The sequence below is a fragment of the Lichenostomus cassidix genome, chromosome 4A, assembly GCF_008360975.1.
Source record: "Lichenostomus cassidix isolate B80296 chromosome 4A, HeHo_3.0, whole genome shotgun sequence".
Lineage (NCBI taxonomy): Eukaryota > Metazoa > Chordata > Aves > Passeriformes > Meliphagidae > Lichenostomus > Lichenostomus cassidix.
The window spans coordinates 3,365,816-3,389,183 of NC_139485.1; the positions used below are offsets into that span (position 1 = coordinate 3,365,816).

General features: G+C 46.3%; 2 long non-coding RNA genes across 3 annotated transcripts in view; one reads left to right on the forward strand and one right to left on the reverse strand.

The window, feature by feature from the left end:
* LOC146437302 (uncharacterized) overlaps positions 1-18,663 on the forward strand; it is a 28,514-nt gene extending 9,851 nt beyond the window's left edge. Inside the window, exons 1-4 of one of the 2 annotated variants that reach the window (XR_014852173.1) lie at positions 15,628-15,671; positions 15,984-16,009; positions 17,017-17,127; positions 18,028-18,663. This is a non-coding gene — a long non-coding RNA (uncharacterized LOC146437302). Of the gene's footprint in view, positions 1-15,627; positions 15,672-15,983; positions 16,010-17,016; positions 17,128-18,027 lie in introns of those variants that run through there. The other variant, XR_014852174.1, reaches the window with a different exon arrangement.
* Positions 18,664-19,499: 836 nt separating this feature from the next.
* LOC146437303 (uncharacterized) lies at positions 19,500-22,867 on the reverse strand. Its single transcript, XR_014852176.1, has 2 exons — positions 21,010-22,867; positions 19,500-20,316 (listed from the first exon to the last, which is right to left on the reverse strand). It is a non-coding gene; the product is annotated as an uncharacterized LOC146437303 (long non-coding RNA).
* Between the last annotated feature and the right edge of the window lie 501 nt (positions 22,868-23,368).

Here is a 23,368-nt window from a genome sequence, read left to right on the forward strand (position 1 = left end):
TGCTGAGGGAGAAAAGAGGAGTAGGAGGACAAAATCATCACAAATACAAAATAGAATTAAACCCCCAAACTCTTTCCTGAAGCTGGAGGAGAAAAGTGGAGCTTGAAGAAGAGGTTTATGCAATAGAGGCTCTGTCAGGAGAACCCCATTCTCTGCCCAACACCCTGAACAATCACACTGGAGAAGCTGCTGCTTTGCAGCCCAAGAAATGAGGAGAGAAAAAAGAATATTCTTTATTATCTACACAGGAGGGTGAGTGACCAAAACAACCCACCAGCTTTAGAAAAGAACCTGCCTGTGTGCACTGACAGGTATTGTTTGGGAGAGATCAGACTCAGAGCCCTTGCAGCCCTTATGTCACAGTTTTCCGTGGGGCAGCTCCATCTCTGCCTCCACTGTGCTGGAAAAGGTGTGTTAAAGCAGCCAAACTCCTCTTTGAAGCCTCAGAGAGCAATTTCGGGCTCCTCCTCAGCCGTGTGGTTTCAGGATGTGCCAGAACTGACTGGCACCTCCCTTCTGACCTGCCATAAATCTCCTGGGAAGCCAACAAATGCAAGGGTGAGCTCTGCTCTCTTCCCCCCAAGAAATCCAAGGAGTGGAAATGAGGGGAACTCTCTCAGCTTTGCCCTTTTCACCTTTAGGACTCCTCTCCCAGCACTGCTGGTAGCGAGCAGCCTGGTAACACTATCAAAGGAAAATAGAGGCTAATTCTATTGTCATTACTTATTATTGTAACATCAGGCAGCTGTAACAGCTCATTCATTACAATATCCTGATAGTGTATCCAGGAATAGTAAACAGGTTGGTTTGAGGTGTACAAACTGATAAAAATCATTCTGTCTGCATAACAGAGTGCTAAAAAAAAAACCAAACCAAAAAACAACAAAAAACCCCTTCCCTTTCTTTGTAGTATAATATAAATAAAATAGAAACTAGTTTAGAAAAGGATCTTCTCAAATGAAATGCTGCTTGACTCGAAGCCATCAGGCTGGGTAGAGAAAGCCAGCCCAGAGAGATGCTCTGCTGCATTCAGCTTTGTTTGCCTTGATGCAATCAAGTCCCGTGGCTAAGGGGATCCCACATACCTCCAGGTCTGTCTGTAATAAGTAGTTAATCAGCCAATTAGGGGAGCCAACAATTACAAATTGGGAGGAAGAGAACAAGGAGGGAAGAAGGGGAGTGAGTCAAGGTAGGCTGCAATCCCTTTGAAAAGGTTTCTAACATTAACTCCTAAAGAATTACGTTCTGCTGTACCTTGACTGATTTGTTTCCCCTCTCCCTCCCCCTTCCCCTTTTCCTACTCGTTGGGTCAGTTAATTGGCTGATTAACTAGCAATTACCTCTGGGACCAGCTCTATATAGGGTCTCTTTTAATCTAGAATTTTATTGACAAAGGCACCAGAGCAAATTCATCTCTGGTGTGAGCTGGTTGGAGTGAATGGACTGACACCCAGGACAAAGTTGAAGCATTGTACCACAGGCACTGTGTTTTTAAAGCATTTGATTAACTCAGAACTTTTAAAATTACATTCCCTTTCTGCAAAAATGTGTTCGTTTTGGGTAGGAGAGGGAGGAAGAGCTGGTGAGGGAAGTCAGTCAGATGGGTGATGGCTGGAGCAGCAATATCCTCCAACCCCAGCTTGGGGTGAACAGAACAGGGTGACACCTCCCTTTTTTCTCAGGCTGGCACTGCTGCAGGCTTGCTGGCATGGACTTTTCCCTCAGCGTGTGCACAAGGATTAATTGGCAGCCCTGGAGGGAGGGCAAAACCTCTTATCTTTGCCCTGGAGTGCACAGCTGGCTTCCCTAGCCAGGGGAAAGGGTTCTAACAGTATCTGGGGACTCCGTAGAGAGAGTACAGCAGCTCAGCTGTCCCTGGTCTCTTTTCAGGCCCTGTTTGGAGCATGCTTTACATCCCTTTCCTCCTCGTTCCTGGCACTCTGCTGGACTCCTGCAGCCCTCTGAAGGGTGTTTTGTGCTGCAGGAATCAAACAGAGTGTGTTTATTGCACCAGGAAGCTTAAACGGGACATTGCAATCAGAAATCCTTCATCCCTGTGTTGTCAGGAGCTGCTGCCTCCCCGGGCTGCTCCTCTGGGAAGGAACTGCTAAACTGGGGTGGACTCTACACGTGGTTACCAGGCAGTGGGGAAAGCACGATGCAGGAGGGGATGGAGATCCTGTTCTGGGAGAACTCCCACCAAAGAGCCAGCTCTGAGCACTAGAGCCAAAAGGCAGAGGATCAGATTATTGAGGGATCTGGCAAATTCCCTAGAACACTGGGACCTGGCAGGAACACATCCCTCCCTGCATGAAAGGGGCTCTGTGTTCCACAGCCTCAAACAGCACATGGGTTAAAGATAGGCCAGCCTGGGAATGGAACGGCTTACAGACGAGGAATATGGGGGATCTGTGGGGAGGGAAATGGAAGAAAGAGTGTCTTTTTCCCTTGCTATGTGAGGACAAAACAATCCTGCTGCTGGGTGCTGTTTTCTAGGCAGGCAGATGAGGCAGTGAGAGTTTTAGCAGCAGATCCACGTCTGCCATCCTGTTTGTGGTGCTGCAAGGAGTTGGGGCAAAGCAGTTTTGAAAATTTAGATGCAAAAGGCAGAGGTATAAGCCACAAAAATGACAGTGGATATTTTCTAGAGGTAGAGGGACAGAGGTGGGACACACAATTGCAGCCTGCCCCTCTGCAGCTGTCCAGAATCAGCGGTGGCACCTTCTGCAGCCAGCAGTGCCGGCTGGAAATGTCCCTGCTTCTCCCTAAAGGTCACCTCTGCATGGGTGCTCACTCTCAGTCCTGTGGTGAGGGCATAATGGAAATGTCATCTTGCTACAGACAAGGTTTTCCTGGCTAATCCAAGCCATCTTGTTCAAAATGTTTATGATAGAGGTCCCTATATAATAAAAAAATGCTGGCATTTTTGATAAAACCTACGTACTCCTTCTCTTTCAAACTTTCACACTGTAGTGCACTTGAAATGAAAGGAGATTTGGGCTGAAAAAAAAAGCAAAGAAAGAGAGGGGGAAAATCACTTTTTCTCTTTTTTTTTCCTAATAAAAACATGCTATCTGGTTCAGGGAGCAGCTGAAAAAAAATCAGTAGAAGAAAAGCCTTATCATAACTGGTTTTCTTGCAAAAGACATTTGCCTTGATGGAAAAACTTTGTTACACTCATAGTGATAAGAAACTTGTAATAGAATTCCCAGGATCTGAGGGATGTGGATATCAGGGGGAGAGAGTAGCTTAGCCTATCTTTGAAGGAAGTTCAGTCCCACGAGGTATTTTTGAGTCTTACAAAACACCTGATACCCAGTTTGCATGCTAACTAGAGAATAATGCATCTGCATTATCATACAATTGATAAAACATGTTCCTCCATGATCCAGACAAAGCCAGCACAGCCCTGTCATGTTGGAGATCTTCACTGGATTTTTCTGGAACACAGCTCATCCTAAAGCTGGACATCTGTCAGTGTTGTGGAGGGACTTGTTGGAGAACTTACCCAGAAACCATGTGGATTACTAGAAAACATTCCTGTCTTTCATGCTAGAATATTTAGAAGCCTCAGATTAATTTCCTTGAGATGCCAAGATCACCAATACAGTGAATGGGCTGCATTCAGGCAGGAGGTCAGACAAAATTCTGTTTGTAATCTTTTTAAAGCAAAATATATTTGTCTCATAAATTAAGATCCAGATTTACAGGCAGAAGCAAAGATTCTGTTCCTGGCCATGAAGGGAGAAGGGAAGTGGATGCAGTCAGAAGGTCAGGATTGCAGCAGTGCCTCTGATCCATCTCAATGTGGGAGCTGGTTCTTTATTCCTCTTTCCTTCACCTGTGCCCTTGCCACAAACCATCAAAAGAGGTTTTCAGCCATGGCAGAGTATGAAGGGAATGGGTGACAGATCCAGGCACATATCCCAGGACCTGATAAAATCAGGATTTCCTTTAGGCTAAACAAGTTCTTTCCATCCTGAGCCAGTGAATGTCGGTAAGCCAAGAGGAAAGTGCTGTGCTGGGAACGTAAACATTGCAAATCTTCTGTCCTTGCAAAGGGAATGAGGGAAAAAGCAGTTTCTGTAAATTGCTTAGCAGAAGACAATCTGGAGAAAGCAGAGTTAGTCCTCTGTAGCAAAGACACCAGTTAGGAAAATGCACCTGTTAGAAGTGATAAATAAAAATTATATATGACAGCTTTTGAAACTCTGCTTGTCACGAGCAGACAGCTGTCAGAATGATGGTGGAAAGGTGTGGTTAGTGTGGTTTTGAGGTTTGCTACAGAAATGAGGACCTGGATGCACTATGTAGAAACCAAAGGAGTATTTTTGTTTATCATATTCTTATTCCCTACTCCTTTGATGTCTCTTAATGTTGTGCTGCCTTCATGGAGGGATGGGGGTCTTTAATGGGTGCTGGTTTATACCTGCATGGTGTCATCAACTCATTAGGCATGAAAGTGGCTTCTTTCCACAGGTGTGGGATGGCAGATCCTCTTCCAGTTCTGACCTGGTGTTCAGGCAGCTTTTCTTCACTGCTAAATATGGATTAGACATGCAAGGAGTGACAGCTCACACAGGCAGCCCATCATAACAGCAAAGACATTCCAGAGCAGGACAAGAGGAAGAGAACAGATTGATTTTTAGTGAATCAGTCAGTTCCCCCTCGGGATGTGCTGTGCCTGTGCTCTGCACCCCTCCTGGCCAGGAGGCTGCTCCCTCCTCTCCTACTGTAGCCAGAAGTGACCACGACAACACAAACAACTTGGGAGCAATGATACACTGTCACCTTTACAAAAAAAGAAAAATACAGGAGTCTAGTTCTCCTGTTCCCCTTCTCCTGCCCCCATGCATCACTGCAGAGGCCCTGAGCAGCCGAGCCCACTATTACAATGTTGTCAGGGCCCTGCTAGTTTTCTAGTTCATATCCTTGTTCATGCTGTTTGCTAAGTACTTGTTCACTGTGACAGCTTTCAGCAAAACAGAACACACTGAATGCTTCTTTCCAAACAGCTCTGTCCTGCTGGGCTTCAAGTGAAACAAGCCCTTCAGACTCCATCATGTGAACTTTTCATAAGGAACAATCTCCTTTAGACAATTCCTTTCAGAGATACTATCCGTGAAACTGGGACTTGGGGATGAGGTGACATCACAGCCTTCTTCCTCTGGCCAGGGTCATGGCCACCAAAGTTGTATTTGTTAGGAGGCCTCCACATGGCATGGTGCATGATTTCCTTAATTACTTAATGTTTCCCCATTAAAAAAAAAAAATCTGCAACCACTCGAAAGTGTATTTTAGTATGTTTTCTGGTGAAAGAAAAGCAGAGGCTTTTGTGCAGTCAGTCAGGTCCTGGCTTGTGAAAATCAGAACTGATTAATGAAAACATAACTTGCCTGCAGTTAAATCTTAAAGGCAGATGTGCCAGAGCTGGTGGACCAAGACAGGCAGGTCTTTGCTGTTTCCCTGGTTGGTGTCTGTACCATCCATCCCCCTTTCACCTGTGCCTTTACTAGAAAAAGCAGGAGGTTTGAAGAGCAAGGCAAGGTGTGCATGGTTTCACCACTGAATTAGCACATAAATGGGGCAGAAAAGGCTGGGTTGGAGTCCGGGAGTGTGCAAAACTTTCATGTGCACTTCAGCAGAAAGAACTCTGCCCCGTGGATCCCCTCCTGCCTCACTGCTGAGGAGCAACCTTAGAAAAGTTCCCCCGCTTTCCCAGGATGTGGAATTTGAATGGATGGCCCAGGAAAGGTGTCCCAACCCGAATATCAGCAAATATCCATCATCCCAAATATCTGCCAGGCATGGCAGGGAAGGAAAAGTAACATGGTAAAAGCACCAGAGAAGCAGTCGCAGGGAGGAAACTGAGTGGAAAGAAAAGGTTCAGGTGTATAATTTGAGGCAGAAAATGGTCCTTTGGGTAGTGGTGTGTCCCACTGATATGGGAGTGGAGATTTAAGTGGTTTTGTGCTTTAAACTATTCTTGGTTTGTTAAGTTAAACGTGAAAAAAGATATCTCATGAGTGGCTTGGTATTTTATGCTGATATTTCTCTTTTTTACTGGATTAAAGAATTGTTCTTCTGCACTGCATTACAAAGAAAAAATGTAATCCCGAAGTGCATTAAGAAGGCATTGCCCTTGAATAACTTAAAATGCTAATTGGAAAACAAATCTAAGAAAATGTCCTTCAACCCCAAGTGGTGTTTGGTCCTTCATGAAAATGTGCTAATAACATGCCTGCTGGTGACAATTGTAGCTGAAAACATTTTGTTTATCCAACTTTCATGATGAAATGTATGGCAATTATGAGCTCCAGAATGTGTCTTTCCCTTAACACCATTGTATGAGATATTGGTTTTTAACTCAGATGGCGTTTTTTCACTCTAAATGTTAGTTTCTGAGCAAGGTTTAATTTATGTGGCTGAGTCAATTCGTTGTTCAAATTTAAAGGGCAAGTGATTTATATGAAAATTTTGTCTACAACATATGTACTCTTTAAGATACTTTCTGTACCATTTTTTGATAAAATTTATGGAATAGACTGAAAAAATTAACTTTGTTATGTCCAGAAGCAGCAATTTAGTTTTTCTATCTGACTTCCAGTAAATCTTCATTCATTTTCACTCAGATAAGGGAATTCCATCACTCATCTTTGTGTCTGGCCAAAAATTCAGGACTAAGAATGCGCAACACCAAAGCAGCAGGTCTCTCTTTTTATTCCCCATGTTTCTAATGAGAAATGCTAATTCAGAACTGCTAGAAGTTATGCATTTTGCCTACAGTAAAAAACTGGGGCAAGCTTGGGGCACAAGTTACTCATGATCCTGTGGAAATTTGTGCACACATGGAATTGTTCTACTGCTGCTGTTGTGGAAGTAATTCTTCTTCCCAGCTGCATCCCACCTTAATGAGAAACCACTTCCACGTGCAATTTCACATGTATTTCTGTGCCCAAATCAAGAAGGAAACCTTGAGGCCAAATTTTAAAGATGTTGAACAGATAATACCTCTGCTAGATTTTGATTGGAGATGTAAATGCTCAGTACTTTTGATTCCCTCACTGATATGGAAAAGGGAGACCATCCTCAAACTCAAGTGTTTATGATTCTTCCTTTTCACAGCTCAGCGCTGTGTAATTCCCACTGAGGGCACTGGGAGGTTTTTTAACACTGTAATTTTAGATATTGAAATCATTTTAGCAACAGTTAGTGCCTAATAATTAATCCAGCTTAAGAAAATAATAATAATAATAAACCAAAAACCAAACCAACCAACCAAACAAACCAAAAAAAAAATCAGAAAAAAGACAATGGAAGGAAAAGACCACTGAAGAGTCCCAGAATGTTTACAAATCAATTTGCCTTAATGTCTGTTTTAAATGTAACCACAAAGAAATCATGCTTGGCATTAATCACATTGCTTTGGAGTGGCTTGCCTTGAAATGCTCATCATATCCTAAGCCACGTAATTCCCATTCAGCTGGGACAGGCAGTGATAACCAACCAGCTCCAGGGTCAGCCAGGTGTGGGAGTTGGTCACCGAGCTGGGGCTGTGCAACCTGTGGCTGCGTTGTACAGAACCTCCTAAATAACAACCTGTTTCTGCCTCTTCTGTGTCCTTGAAACTCGTGAAAGAGCACACAGAGGAAAGGAGAGCAAGCAGAGAAATGTCTCCACGTGGGAGAACTTGAGCACAGAGTTCTCTGCAATCACGCATTGCATTTGTTTATGCTGTGCAGAGCGAAATAACCCCTGCGCTCCACTCTTTTCCCTTGAAAAGTGCCTATCGCAGGTTTCAAGTGCAGGCTGGAATAAACACAAACAAACGTCGTATTCATTCAGCTGGGGGCTTCTCCCCTTCACCCCTCCGCGTTCTCCCATCCCTCTCAAACCCGAGAAACGCACGTTTCCAAGCGGGGGGATGAGGGGGCGCTGGGATTGAGTTTTTTCTATGCAACCCTTGCTTTTTCACGATTCATTAAACCCTTTCTCCCTCGCGTGTAATTGGACCCCTCTCATTTACATGCATGAGGGATGCATAACTCGGAGAGAGGTACTGTGGCCAGGGGGGAATAAAATATAGAAAAGAGAAGAGACGGCCCTTGGGCCAGGGTGAAGGAGCCCCGGGAAAACTTGGCGAGGGAGAGGCTTTGGATGTGGGGAAGGAGCCGGTGCTGCTGCGCTGTGCCAGCTCGGGAGGAAGGACGGATGCTGGGGCGCTGTGCGCTGCCTCGCCTGACCCCGGGGCTGGCCCTGACTCCAAAGCCATCTGTGCAGTGACCTCAGCTTCCCGCAGCAGCCCTGCTCGGGGTCCGAGGCAGCCAACAGCTTGCCTGCCTGGGAGCCTCCGTGCAGAGGCAGCCGATTAATTCATTAATTCATGAATTATGGCTTGTGGAGCGCTCGGTGCGATGGCTGCAGAGCTCACATCCCACCTGCTGGAGCTGAGCTGGCAGTTTTGGGACGGTGGGAGGAAAGAGAAGAACAGTTTGAAACCTGCGATAGGCACTTTTCAAGGGAAAAGAGTGGAGTACAGGAGTTATTTCTCTCTGCACAGCATAAACAAATGCAATGCGTGATTGCAGAGAACTCTGTGCTCAGGTTCTCCCACGTGGAGACATTTCTCTGCTTGCTCTCCTTTCCTCTGTGTGTTCCTCCCTTCCTTGGCACTATGGCAAATAACTCCTCACACCCAATAGATTTTTTTTCTTGTGACACAATGTCAGAAGTTTAGTAAGTTTGGTCATGGTGGGGAAATTTGCCAGCCAGAGGGTGAAATGCTTCACCTGGCTTTTTATATTGTCAAATTTCTGCATCCTGCTCTTACTAGAAACTGCTCCTCTGCACAGGCTCTGTGTAGCTCATCTTTGCTCAGCTCTTAAAGCTGCTGTGGCAGTGCTGAGCTGTGTTAAAAAAACATCTAACCTCGTGTCTCCCACTGGCAACTCCTGATTTATCAGTAAGGTGGAGATCTACTCAAGCTTGTTAATATCTAGATACTGAATAGCAAAGCTCATTTTTGTGATTTTGACTATCTAATGCACAGGCCAGGTTGTCTGTATGTCAGACAAGAAATTAGGCTCTGGTATGTGCCCTGCAGGAGAAGGACCATTCCCTCTCCAGGAATACCTGCACTTCCAGCCCTCCCTCAGGGGGAACAAGCAGGAATGACACTTTTCCTGGTTAAAAGAACACAAGCAGCTTTTGCTGACTGGTGCTGTGGGCAAAGTGTAAAGATCTTTGCATTCCAGAGGAATTTGTGGGAAGGGAATCTGCATGGCATGGAGCCTTGGTAATTTACTTCTAGAGACAGCATGGCTTTACATGTCTGAAGAGATGACACTTTATGGTGGTAATAATTTGGTAATTTTTAAACCCTTGACAGAAAACAAGGAATGTGATATGACCCCATGGTGTAGCACTTAGGATTGTGTCTTTTGTTACGTGTTGCAGTCATTTAAGATTTTTTTTTTTAGTTTTTATTCTTCTAATGAGTTTTTATAAACCAGTTGAGTACTTTTGATGAAAGAAAATATTAGAATACTGTCAGGGCTAGTATTTGTTTGTGTGTTGTCAATGGGAAAGTTTTTAAAGAAAGAAATAAAAAGAGTAGATAGCTATATTAATGAGCATTTCTTCTAAGCTCTTACTTTATATGCTCAAGCCCATCTTTTAGCTTAACTTCTATTTAAAAAGTTGAAAGAAAGAAGGAAATCCCCGCAGAGAACAGCCAGCCACACTTCTGAATTTCAATGTGTCCTTCTAGACCAGCATTTTTATTTTAAATGGTAAAGTTGTTGCTTTAATCAGGAGACAATCCTTATATATTAGTTGTACTGGCTTATAATTGTAAGAGCTAAATGATACACAAAACTGGATACACATCTTTGCAGGCCGATTAATGGGGAGGACTGAAAGCAAAAGTAAACACTAACCTTGCAAAATAAAAGAAGTTAAAAGATAAGTGTTAAGGACCTTTTCCTTTTTTTTTTTTTTTTTTTTTTTGGGAGAATAAAACAAGATTTAGTAGCTTTCCACTTAATTTCAATGAAAAGAATCGCTACCTTACATATTGCACTGATAATGCGGGGGAGAGCGAAAACAAAACCGCCTTTGTGGCACTGACACCTCCTTTAGTTGTTGTGAAGAAACTTTTCCCCTCGGTATCTGCTAACCAATTCTAATTAATGCTGCACATTCCTCCACTGAAATCATTTAATGCATAACAAGGGGGTGGAAAAAAAAAAAAGAGAGAGGAGAGAGAGGGAGAGAGAGAGAGAGAGGGAAGAGATTCTCAATGCTGATGATTGCCCTGTTCGAATTATGGGAGTGAAAGCCCAGGCCCCCCTAACCTACTGTCTATAAAGCACAGCTTTGAAAGGGAGCTGCGGCCTACAAAAGCTGTCAATCTCCCCTGCCCCGAAAGGCTGGGTTCACATGGATTCCAGTGACAGCCCTCCTCCCCCACACACAATACATCAATCTGTCTCTCCCCCGAGCACCCAGAGCCCATTGTCCGGCCGCAGGTGCCTCACACAGCACCCATGGCCGCCCCCGGGCCCTGGGAACGGCCGCACAAAGGGCCGGCCAGATGGGCCGGGGGGAACGGGGCAGCCCACGCCTACTGGGGTTGGCTTTTTTGGGGTGTCTCTGCTTCAGAGTGGAGTGTTCCATCCCCTTGGCAAAGCCTGTGAGGGGGGTTTGGTGCTCAGGCTCTGGCATCTGGAGAAGCGGGCGTTGAGGTGGATGGCAGCATTTCTGAGGCGGCAGGAAATGCAGAGGCAGCGGCTGCTCCTGCCCAGGGAGCTGGAAGGAGCTCAAACCCCCTTCCCAACATCTTAACGGGCAAACAAGCCCTGGAGACCTCTCTGTTCTGATTTCCCCATGTCTGTCTGGCACAAGGGCAGGGTGGACACCCAGCTGTCCAGTCCTGGTGGCCCTGGGAGGAGCTGACTGCCCACTTGGTCTCGGGCAGTGAAGGTCTGGCCTGGAACAGCATCCCAGATTCTCTGCAGACCTTGAATAAACTGCTTTGTCACTTGGTGTCTCAGCTGGCCTCCATGTGGAATGAAGGTTTTTATCTTCTTTTCTCATTGATGGAAACTATAAATATGGGGAGATGGGGATGTGTGTGTGTGTGATTGTGCAGGAGGACATTCCTGCATGAAATAATTGGCAGTGGTGATGCAGATGGTATAGAAGACCTGCTGATGCACAGTGATGAAAGGGACATTGGCTCTTCTTGCTGGTTTCCATGTCTGAGCTGAAAATGTGTCATGCTCTGCCTCTCCCTGTCCCCCTGAAGATCTGCAGCGTTGAGTCAGGTTTGGAGAACCCAGGGGACAGCCATGGAGCCTGGTGTGACAGGGAACTGCACAGGGAGGCTGAGCATGGAGAAGAGGGACCTCATCCCTCACATGCTGTTACAAGTGGTGTATAAATGGCTGGTAATACTGGTTCACCCCAACTTTTTAGAGCATAGGAAATTGAATCTCTTTCAGTGGAAATACACAGTCTTCTTGAGAAGATTTACAACCCTAGAAGTTGTTTAATAACCTTTACTGAAGTTAAAATTTGCATGAAATAATCTTCTTTCAGTTCCCCTTTACATTATCAAGAAACAAACAAGCAAACGAACAAAAAAGCCCCCAAAACCAGCACAGGTTTGACTATTTAAAGCTCCTTCCAGGATCACTTTGCTCTAAGGTGTCCCAGGAAGTCTCCCTTTCCGTTCAGCAGTGCCACAGCTCCATGTTGCAGGGCTGCACCCTCAGCTGCAGGTTTTGCTGGGTGCTGGGGACACCCCAGAGCTGTGTGGTGTGGCTGCTGCAGCCCTGAGTGCAGGCTAATTGCTCGAGTACTTCCTTTGCGCTTGGTGAGGTTCTGCTTCAGTGGCTGCAAATTAAAGTGACACTGCAATTCAAGCCAGCACAATGAAATTATGCTCTTGCTGCTTTGATCTTGGTCCTCAGATAGATAACTCCTTAAAAATAAGAAGAAAGAGGAACTGCTGACTAATTTGGTACTAAGCACCAGCCAGAGATCACTAATGTCCACGTGCAGAGCCTGCTTGTAGGCGTGGTGATAACATCTGTAGGTGAAGACAGGTAGAAATCATCTGGTTCACCTGCAGCACTTCAGTGTGTTCCACTTGAACAGCTATGCTTCAACCTTCATTTCATTTGGGTGTTTTATAAACACCAGCCACAGCTGGGGCTGAGAGAAACAACTCTGCAGCACAGCCCAGGTGACCCTATGGACAAAACTGTTTGCTTTGAGCTTCTTTAAGGAAAATAACCCAAATGTAGGATGCCAGATCTGCTGCAGTGAAGCCAGGAGCTGAGTGTATGAACAGAAATGGTTTCATGGCTGTTTTGTGGTTTCATTGACATTTTCTCAGTTTGGACTGACAGAGCACCTTCAGGTAGACTTTGAGCCTCCTGCCAGAATACAAGGCAAAAGTAAATTCATGCTGGTATTGACTTGTCTCAGCAATTCCTTACAGTTTGAGAGCAAATTATTCTGTTGCCTGATACTTCTGGTTTTCTTAATTCTCCTTCAAGGCTAGATGAGTGTATTCTTCAGTGTATCAGAACATAGAAAACCTTCATTGATCCAAGCTGAGCTTTATTTACAACAGGCTCCTACTGATGTCAATAGCAAAATTGCTCTAGCTTTAAGTGTAGAACCAAGTCTGATATTGGAGGCTTACAGCAATTCTCATCCTTACTTCTGTGAATGTAGCTGTGAAGTAGCAGGTTTTGTTTCCTTTTCAGAAGTGGGTTGGCTCCAAAAACCCTCAAAAATTCAGTGTTTAATATAGTTCACTGAAGACAGTTATGTTCAGCCTTTGCTGGAACAGGGCAACAGTGCAAAATAAGAATTAACTGGGTAGCGCCATACCTTGCCTTTCTTCTTGGCCTCAGCCCTTGCTTTTAAATGGTTGTGGCCACAAGTGAGAGGGAAATGTTTCCCAGCAGTTCACTAAAGGCTTTTGAGAGAGGCACTCTTGCCTTGAGCAGGCAAAAAAGGCCCCTGATGTGCCTGACCACTTTGTTGGGATTATCTGCACAAGAAGTCAGGGTCTGGCTGTCCTGGCTACACAGTGCTTTGAATCAAGGTTTGTTCTTCTGAACTTAAACACCTGAGAAGGAGTTTGAATCTACAGGTACAGGAATAAAGTCATGTAAATATGACACCTCTCTTTAAAGGTAGCTGCTATCACTCAACAACAACAACAACAACAAAAAACCCAATAAAAAACAAAAAAACCCATGAGGCTGGGTCTTGTAAAGACCTATCTTCTTCTTTCTTATATAATCACCCTCTTGCACACACACAAGTTAAAAATAAAGGCCCAGCCTGGACACTGAGATGAGCTCAGTAAGATCTAATGTACGATTTGCAGTGAGGAAAGTGGAACTGAGCTGTGGGAGTGATTCATTACCCATGCATTCAGCTCCAGCACAGTGTTGCAGACAGTTATTCTGGGCCTTAATTGCTTCTGTTAACATCATATTCTAGAGCTCATTAGTGATAAACAATGTGTATTAATATCATTCAGACAAGAACTAAAGATTAAGGTGGAAATCCATTTGCTGTGATGGCCATTAGTCAATTCAGAGCTGTTGAATGATGCTTGAGAATCTAATATGAATTGGGAGAGTCAATATTTCATCAGGCAGATCCTCTCAGCCTCCTGTGAAAAGTTCTTTGTCTCAAAAAAGTTACTTAATGAAAAGTGCATGCTTGAAAAGGACACACACTAAGTAGTGCCCTGCTGGTCTCTCCAACAGTTTCAATCCTAAAGGGTGGATAAGGCCTGGCTTGGGACTGATGGGAGCATGTCTCCCTTGGGAGAATCATTATGATTATCTCACTGTAAGTCTGGCCCAGCGTTCCTAAATAAATTATTGTCAGATGTAGAGACTTCTCAGCTCCAGTTCCATTTTCTGGCCCAGACAGGTAATTTCTTTTTTTTTTTTTTGTAAGTGAATATCCGCTGGGATTTCTCCAGATGTGACTGAGAGCAAAATTTGTTGCTCCTTGTTCTTAACTGGTATTGGGCAGACCCCACAAATGGCTCAGCACCAGTGAACATGAACAGCACCAGTGGCACAAATAATCTCTTCACACCCAGAAATGTTGCCTGCTCCCTTCCCACACACTATTTCTTCTCCCCTTCTTCCTGAGTGCCAGCAAATGTCCATTTCTCTTCATAACTTGGCTTTGAGTGTCATTTTCTTTATGGTGTAGAAGCCCCACAGTGCTGGAGCCTGTGTGATCTGAGGAACAGACCTGGTGTGGGTGATGAAAAGGCAAAGCAGCAGCTTCAGTCCTGCACTGGGGCTCCTGTTCCAGACTCAGCTGGAGAATTCTGTAGTAAGATCTGGAATATCTTGAGAGAGTTCAAAGGAACTTGAAAAAGAAATTTATAATCTTTTCAGATTAAATTTAAGAAACTGCCATTTTTCTTTTAGTTTATTTAAAAAATAGTAGAGAGGTAATATGATTATTGAGTTACCTATAATTCAGGAGGTTGGGAAAGGAGTTTACAAACATACATAGCCTAGCTACAAGCAGGAATTTCCTAATTCTTGTGATTTCTTAATAATAAGTTGTGATTTCTTGATAATAAGAGGATTGTACACAGAAAGGTCTTGCTTGGGTGAGCTCATCGAGTATCCTTGTTTGGAATACGTCTCCAAGATAAAATTTATTCAATTTCTGGGAAAAAAATGTTGTGAGCTGTATATGCAGGAGGTCAGACTAGATGATCCTAATGCTGCCCCAACAGCCCTTGGAACCCAAACTTCTGGGAAAGTTGGAAAAGTGCTAAAAAATTGGCTGGATGTATTTGAAAGAAATGACATGTGATTTCTCTGCATAAGTTTTCTGTGCGAATTGCCTGTCCCTCACCAAAGGAACACAAATTTCTACTACCTTTTTGTTTGTTTGTTTGTTATCTGGATGTGGTTCAACTAAAGGAATTACTCCACTCCACAACTGAGAAAATCAGCTAAAGGCTTCTGCTATCAGAGATCACCTTTTCCCAACGCTGAATGTCTGCTGAGGTATTTGGGGTGATAATTGCCAATGTCAGCACAATGATCTCATGTTTAGCCTCGTTTTTTATTTATTCTCCAGCGCAATCATTATTTTCTCTTTCCAGCAGCGTTAAGAGGGCATTTCAGTTTACAGGAGGCTGCACAGCTGAGTGAGTGGCTGCCTTTGCCAAACCTCCGGGCTTTTCAGAGCACAAATGCCTCGAGTTACCCTTCTCACTTGGCTCAGCGAGAGGCTCTAGGTGTCCAATGCCCACGGCTAATCCTGCCTTTATTCCTCCCAGCTGCGAGCTGGATGGGCTTTGTAGCTCCCGCGGGAACAACTCAGCAGTGCAGAGCTCTCCCTGCCGAGGGGGAGGCACTGCTGCCCGGAGCCTGGGGACACCCAGGGAGCAGCTGCCTCGGACCTGCGGACACCGAGTGCCACCTGCTGCGGCTGCCACAGCGAGCAGGAGCCTTTGGGAGCAGGTGCCACACCGAGCTGGGTGTTTTGGGAGCAGGTAACACACTGAGCAGGAGCTTTGGGAGCAGGTTCCAGAGTGAGCAGGGTGTTTTGGGAGCAGGTTCCAGGGTGAGCAGGAGCCTTTGGGAGCAGGTTCCAGGGTGAGCTGGGTGCTTTGGGATCAGCTGCCACACCAAGCTGGGTGTTTTAGGAGCAGGTTCCACTCCCATGCTGAGCTGGATCCTTTGGGAGGAGGTTCCACACTGAGCTGAGTGTTTTAGGAGCAGATTCCACTCCCACACCAAGCTGGGTGTTTTGGGAGCAGGTGCCACACTGAGCTGAGTGTTTTAGGAGAAGGTAGTACACTGAGCTGAGTGTTTTAGGAGCAGATAACACACCAAACAGGATGCTTTGCAAGCAAGCAGTAACCACCTGTAACACTTCAATTCATGCCCATGTCCATATTTTTCCAGCTGCTCACCTCGAGGCTAGAACTCAGGTAATGTCCTTCTTGCTACAGTTTGTCTAGGAAAAGGAATTTGTTGCACCTGAGTCCTCTCCTGTTTTGATTTTTCAAGCTTAAAGGAAATTTTTCTATTTTATTTTAGCTTTTGAGAAGCAGCATGCTTTCAGGTGTCTGTAATACTGACATAGTTCAAAACTGTGTTCCATTTCCATAATCCTAAAATGAGGACTAAAATGATATTTTGTAACCTTAGCTTTTAGTGGGTCAGACCAGCAGCTAATCACCCCTATTGGTCAGAAGAAAATCCTAATTTATACTAGTTGAGGGTATTAATGTTCTTTTTTTAAACGGTGAATGGCAAAATAAAATTAAAAAATTAATGCTGTGAGTGAGGACCCTCCCTCTTGCAGACCAATTTAATCAATGACTGTCAGAGCCTCGAGGGCACTAATGAGCCTTTCCAGCCTGAGCAGTCTCACCTGGGGCTCCACACCTGCCCGTGGCCTCAGGAGCCCAGTGTAGTCTGATCCCTGGTTATTCACTCTCCCTTTGAGCTGCCCTGGAGCAATGCTGCTCTCTGGCTCAGCCACAGCCATCCCTTGCCAGTCCTTGGCTCCTGACCTGTGCACTCAGATCCTGCACTGAAGCTGGACGTGTCTCATCACCATCGCCCTGCCTGACCATTCCAGGGCTGTGACTGATGCTGGAGCTAATCCTGAGCTGTGGATTGACCTCGGACCTGTCTTGCCACTGTGGGTTTGTTGGTGATCCAGGATCTTGCTGGAACGTCCCTGCCCTGCCCTGCTCCCTGCTCCCACTCCAGGGGGTGGTGGGATGGCTCTGGGATGTCCTGCCCTGCTGGCTGGGTTATCCCCTTGGGTCCTGTCCCTGTCCCATCCCTTTGCTGCAGCCTGAAAATGATGAGTTAAATGCACTCATTCAGAGCTGCTGTGTGCTACCAAATCTTAGTTCAGACCAGGCTGACATGATGCAGTTTTATATTACACTGACACCTCTTCATTTTTTTCCAGAGCTCAGAGAACTGTGAAGAAGAAGAGATTAAAAAAAAAGCAACCACCAAACCAAAATAAAACAGAGAGGATGCACAGGATGAAGAGCATTTGGCTTCACACTTTAATCACAGTGCAAATGTGAGTGTACCACCACGTGAAGGAGTGTTTAAATTGGTGTATCTGCTTTATTTTACCCATTATTTTCACCTATGAAATCGAGGCAGTTGTGTCCCACCCTTATTTCTAGAGCTGACACAATGCAAGGCAGCAAGACCCCTGTCTCAGCCAGTATCCAGCTGCAAAAGAGCAGGGAAAATAAACTGCTCTGGAATTTCCTAGATAGTGAAAGAGCACGTGGGTTTTGAGTTTGGGTTTGGTAGTAGCTGTATTAGCTCATGCATCTTTTGGGATGGAATCTTCAATCTTAAAGCACCTTGGCCTAAAAAAGAGCTTCCCCTGGTCAGGTACCCCAGGTGGAATTGTATTTTCTTGCACTCCTTTGCATTTCTCCCACCTGCTGTCTGGCAATATGGATTGTTTTTCCATGTCCTGGCAGCTGGAAGCCTGGTTGCTCCTCTGGGCACTTAGGGCCTTGCTGTGGAACTCCTCTCTCGTGAGGACACCACCTGAAGCTGCTTTAGTGCTTCTGGAACCTCTTAGAGAGAACCTGAGCTGATTGAGGGGGAAAACAGTTTCCCTGCAGGCTGTGAGCACAGCTCTTGGGTGTTCAAAGCATTTCTGGGGTGGTGAGGAGATTACTGAGAGCTCTTTATGACAATTTGAGTTGTCAAAGCAACTCATTTGAGGCCCTGTTGCCAAAGGGAAGAGTGTGTAGAGTTGTGTGGTGCAGAACTGCTTGAAGAGGCTGACCTGGGATGGGTTGGTGCAGGGAGTGATTCCAATTGGAAGGGATATAGCTGGAGCTCACCTCTCCACTGCCTGCACAAAGCAGCTGCAGCTCTGGCAGGTGGCTCAGGGCTCTGTGCTGCTGAATTTCCAGTGGCATCATGTTCCAAAATGCTGCAATTCTTTCCTCAGACCGTGGTTGGACCTGTGTGGAGATGCCAGAGGTGCTGTGTGCCACCAGGGCTGTGTGATGTGAGACCTGCTGCCCGGAGAGATGGAGCTGTGACCAGGAACAGCCCCCACCGCTGTCCCCTGGCCGGGATGAATTCCTGGTGGGCTCTGTATTAGCCCATGGAAAAGGCAGCAGATCTACAGGCAGATGCCTGCCCTGCTTGCAGCAGGGATTTCTGAGAGCTGGGCGGTGATCCTTGGCTCTCCTGCCATCGTGTGGCTGCTCAAGGGAGGCTGAGCTGTGTCTTCTGTGCGGGGCAGGGCTTGGTTCCCTCAGCAGTCCCAGCTCAATGAACTCGAGGTCTGCTAATGAGGATTGGCTGCAAGCTTCCTCCCTCGCCTCAGCCCTCTGCCAGGAGAAGGGCTTTGCAGCACTCTGGCTCCTCACCAGCACAGAGGAATAGGGAAAGGACCCCTCATCTGGGGGTGGAGGAGTTTGGGATCTTGTCCCCCCAGGGTCTGGGGTGCAGGACACAGCCCCTCAGTGCTGAGCTGGGAGGTGCTGCCCCAGGGGCTGGGGGGAAAAGCAGGTGCTATTTTCAGTCAGCTCTGGAGTCCTCAGCAAAAGAAGGACATGGAGCTGTTGGGGTGAATCCAAAGGAGATAGGAATGGAGGGAGTACCTCTCCTATGGGAAAAGTCTGAGGGAGTTGGGGGTGTTCAGCCTGCAGAAAAGAAGGCTCCAGGGTGACCTTACTGCAGCCTTCTCGTGCCTAAAGGGGCTCCAGGAGAGCTGGAGAGGGACTTTTGACAAGAGCATGGAGTGATGGGACAAGAGGGAATGGCTTCAAACTGAAAGAGGCAGGTTTAGATTGGATATTGGGAAGAAATTCTTCCCTGTGAGGGAGGTGAGGCTCTGGCACAGGGTGCCCAGAGAAGCTGTGGCTGCCCCTGGATCCCTGGAAGTGTGCAAGGCCAGGTTGGACAGGGCTTGGAGCAACCTGGGACAGTGGAAGGTGTCCCTGCCCATGGCAGCTGTGGGATTCGATCATCTTTAAGGTCTGTTCCAACTCAAGCCCTTCCCTGACCCAGCTGTGCCCTGCATGGTGGAGCTGAGTCCCCACTGGGGTTGTATTAGCACTGAGAGGCCAAGTGAAGTGACTGGGAGGTGCAGAGCAAAAAGGCAGAAACTGTTCCCAATCTTCTGTTTTCTTCCAGCAATATTAGGGCAGGAATCAGTGCAGTGTGAACAGCATACAGGTGTGAAAGCACAGGGAACAAACCCTTGGGCATGTGATGGGATCAGCACTGGCATCCCACTCTGTGATCCCGTAAGTGATCCTGGTTAAACTACAGGGGTTAGTGTGTGTGTAAATTGATAAAATCGGCGTGAGAATGCACCAGGAGGTTAAATCATGCTATTTAGAGATACTGTAACAAATACAAGTTCTGCAAACCCCCTCAGGCCTACAAAGGAACAGAAAGCAGAGAGCCTTAAATTTTCAATATTTATTTACATTAAAACAGTGCTACTCTGATTAATTTATGACTGATTTATGGCCTTAAGTAAAAGGTATGACTTTAAGGAGTTGAAGTTACACTTTCATCACTTTTGTGAAAAGGAGGAGAGAGCAAGGTGGTACAATTTGCAAAAGGGGAGGCAGGGAAGGAAAAGGCAGGAGGACATGTCCTTTCCCAGGTGTGATGCACTGAAAGGAGGGATGCAGCTGGGAGATGAAGGTGACAGGAGGCTGCTACCTCTCAGCACTGGGTCTTCCCAACAAGGATTTGAGTGAAAACAGCACTTCTCTACCTTCTGACCATCCTTGTCTGGGGTGGCCTTGTGCTTCTCACCGAGGCTTGAAGCTCTTTCTCTCTTTATTGCATTGACACAGCGCCTCCTGTGTTGTGTCACTTGTGTCACAAGTCCCTTGTGAGGAGCTCAGAGCAAAACTGCAGTCAGAAGAACAGAACCCTTGAGCCAGGTTTCCCAGTGACAGGTCCCTTGCCTATACACAGGCATCCATTGCTTCCTCCAGGACAGCATCACGTGGAAAGTCCTTAAACAGATAGCATCCACCATTCCCTAAGGACAGAGCCTGGCTTGGGGCAGTGCTTTGGTCCTTTCTGCTCTTTACCTTTCTGTATTTTCACTCAGGGTGCAGGACCATCCTCCAGGAGCTCCACAGTGTCTCCTTGGCAGTTCTCAGCCACCCTCCAGCACTGAACAGCCAAGCTGGATGCCATCAGCTGGGCTCATGGCACAACCCCTGGGCAGATTCCTTCCCCATGGTCAGAACTGAGGTGCAGCCTAAGAAAGACAAGCATTTATACCTCGTGGCTCAATGGCAGATTAAGAAGTCCTTTGTATGTTAGAAGGTGGCCAAAAGTTTCCTTTTCACACTCTTCCCTACCCTGACACTCTCCTGTTAGAAAGGGGAAACAGTGAAAACCCTCAGGCCCATCTCAGAGCCATCTCCTTTCCCTCAGCGGTGATGCAGTGCTTCCAGCAGGACAGCACAGTGGGGTGCAGCTCTGAGCCCAGGTTAAACCCTAAAACCACAAGGTACAACACACAGGAAGCTCGTGGCATTGTCCCCCACACGTTCAGGAATGTGCCTGTTTAACAGGTGCCTTCTTTTAATCTTTTCTGACAAATCTGTGCCATGCAGGGCCTGGATCAGCACATCTCAGCAGCTGCTCAGTGATTCCCTTCTGGCTGTGTCTTCTTGGGGTGTCCTGTGCAGGCCCAGGAATTGGACCTCATGATCCTGATGGGTGCTCTCCAGCTCAGCACTTCCCATAGCTCTGTGTCCCTTCACACCACGAGGCTTCCACCTTATTCCCAACCCTCTTCCCCACTCAGTGCAGACACAGAGCTGCTCTGAGAGCACAACACCCACTGCAGAGCTGTCTGGGAAAGCTCATTCCCCTGCCTGGCAGCCTGTATAGGTATAGCCTGTATAACTGCAAGGTGTAAAGAAAATTCATGTCCTCCACACACCTGTCATCTCACCTCCAGGACATTTCTGAATAGGTCCATTTTCCTGCCAACCTCTCCTTCCTGAAACAGAAAGGGAGACACAATGCTCTGAATCCCACAAAGAACCACGAGTTTCTAAGCCCAAACATCGAAGTATTTACACAGCCAAGCACTAAAAGCTGCTTCATAGCTTCTCCACTTCAGAAGGTGAGGGACAGAGAGGTTTTAGACCATGACTTAGCCTAAAAGCAGCTGAACATTTCTTCCAAGGGTACTGCAGCTCCAGAGCCTCTGTCCAGCGCTACACACACATTACTCCACACATCCTGGAGCTCTTGGCAGACCACTTGCTCCACTGTGCTGCAGACAAAAGGCTCAGATCACTCAGCAAATGAAGATCTCACAGAACACTTAATTTAAAAGCTAAATATAGTATCACAACCATGCTTGAGAGTGCTCCTCTAATAAAGAAGTTATTTGCACAAAGATTCCTACCTTTCAAATGAGAAGTTGATACCTGATGAGAGCTAGTTTTCAAGTGCCTTGTTTTCCATTCCTAGAATTGTCACTGAATGCAGTATAAAATCCCAGATTCTGTATTGACTTGAATTAAACTGAGAGCATTAGAATGTCCGTGCTGAAGTTCAGGCCCCTGAGGCCAAAAAGCCACTGATGTTGCCCACCACCAGCAACCTTATGGAGCAAAGAGTGCTCAGGAATTCAGTTGCTCAAAATGAGACCCGGGCCATCATTCCAGATGACTTTTGTGTCCTGCAAGCCTCAGTTTCACATTTCCTCCCTGCTGCCTGGCCCTGTGTCCCTGAAATGCCCACTGGCTCTAATGGGAAGCTGAGGAGACACACCCATGAAATTTCCTCACCTCCCAGCCCAGCTCTGCTGCCCTCAGGAGCTGCTTTGCCCCTGTTTACCTGCCTCTGGCATAGCCCAGAGAAGCCCTTGCCCTGCAACAGCATATCTGATGCCTCGTGCTGCTGCCTTGGACTTTCTGCCATGGGTTCTGAAAGCAGCCCAAGGTTATCAGCTCTAAAAGCAGCTAATATGACAGTGGAGGTTTATCCAAGCATTGCTCCCAGCCCCGAGACTGACAGCTCATCAATGGGGAAGAGACACTGGGCTCCAGATCAAACAGCACATCCTTAGAGAGGAGGATAAAAATAGGAGAGCAAACCTGCTCTTTCCAAGATGCACAGCAGCCTCAGGGCGTGTTCAGCAGCACTGTCCCCAAGGCCAGGCAACAGATGGGGACCTGCTCCAAAGTCAAACACAGAAAGGTGTGTGCCTCTCCCCTGCTTCCTGGGCAGTTACTCAGCAGTGGTTTGATCAGAAAATACCCTGGGCCAAGGAAAACCCTTCCAGAGACTCCCAAGCTCCTCCTGGGGGCCTGGCAGGAACCAGTGCTCCCAATGCAAGTGTTACTGAGCCTCAGTAGCATTGGAAAGGCAGCCAGGCAGGGCAGTTGAGAGCAACAAAAAGCACAAGGATGTTCCTCAGGGCACTGCCAGCAATTCCTTTCCTACCAGAGGATAGAGATTCAAGTGGAATGGAGAACTAAACTCAGTTTTGGTCTGGACTGACTCAGCTCTGTGTCAAAAGTATAAGCCAAGTGTGTCTGAAAACCTCAACAAACCATTTCCATGTATCCTTTGCTGCTGATCTTTCCTTCTTCCTAAGATTTTCCTCATCTCCTCTTTTCCTTGCTGCTCCTGCCCAGATCTGGCTTTAGGGACACCTGCAACACCTGCAGTGCCACAAAAACAGGCACACCTGCCCTACAGGACATGTCTGCATAAACCACAGTGCAGCTGTGATGCACAGACCCACAGTGGATGAGAGAGACCAATTAATGGGTATAAAACCTCATGTTGTTTTTCAGCTGAAAAAGAAGTCTGGGATTTTTTTTTAAGCTGCCTAGTATGTCAGAGAAAAAAAAATAGTAGAAAAGAATAAGAGAGTCAGCCTTTGCATGTGATTCGTGTCTAAAAACACCCACGCAGCCTATTGCACTGACCTCAAAAGACAGAAATGCTGCAGCAAGACACTTCCAGAGAGAGAATCCATGGGCACTAAACCATGGTGAACAAAGAGCTCATGGATTATCAGCTCCTCAGAGCTAATCTGCCAGGCAAATTTTAATACAATAACTATTGATCCCCACGCCTCGTTGTTTTCAAGTTATACTGAATTTTTTGAAGGATGGAAACTTGTCACTGCCTTCAGCAGATCTGAGCTGGGAGAGAAAGAAATAATAAAAGAGAGAAAAACCTAATAAACCAAGGAAACACTTCTTTTCCTACTGGGTATGGCCAGAATGGCAGAGAAGCTGCTGAGTTTCATCAGGCTATTCAGAAACACAGCTCTC